Consider the following 304-nt stretch of genomic DNA (forward strand, 5'->3'; position numbering starts at 1 on the left):
AACCTGAACCTGCCCTGGTGCAACTTGAGGCTGTTTCCTCTCATCCCATCGCCTGTTCCCTGGGAGCAGAGCCCGACCCCCCCCCAGCTCCCCCCTCCTGTCAGGCAGTTGTAGGGAGCGATGAGGGCTCCCCTCAGCCTCCTCTTCTCCAGGCTGAACACCCCCTGAGGGTTTGAGTTGGGGCTGCACTGACTCTTCCCCAGTGAATGGCCATTGCCCCCCAGCTGCTTAGCACTGGGCACGACCTGCTGTGCTCTTAGCGGGGTATTTAAATCCTTCCCAAGCTCTTCCCTCTGCTTCCCTG

The sequence above is a fragment of the Egretta garzetta genome, unplaced genomic scaffold (genome assembly GCF_000687185.1).
Source record: "Egretta garzetta isolate BGI_Z169 unplaced genomic scaffold, ASM68718v1 scaffold647, whole genome shotgun sequence".
Lineage (NCBI taxonomy): Eukaryota > Metazoa > Chordata > Aves > Pelecaniformes > Ardeidae > Egretta > Egretta garzetta.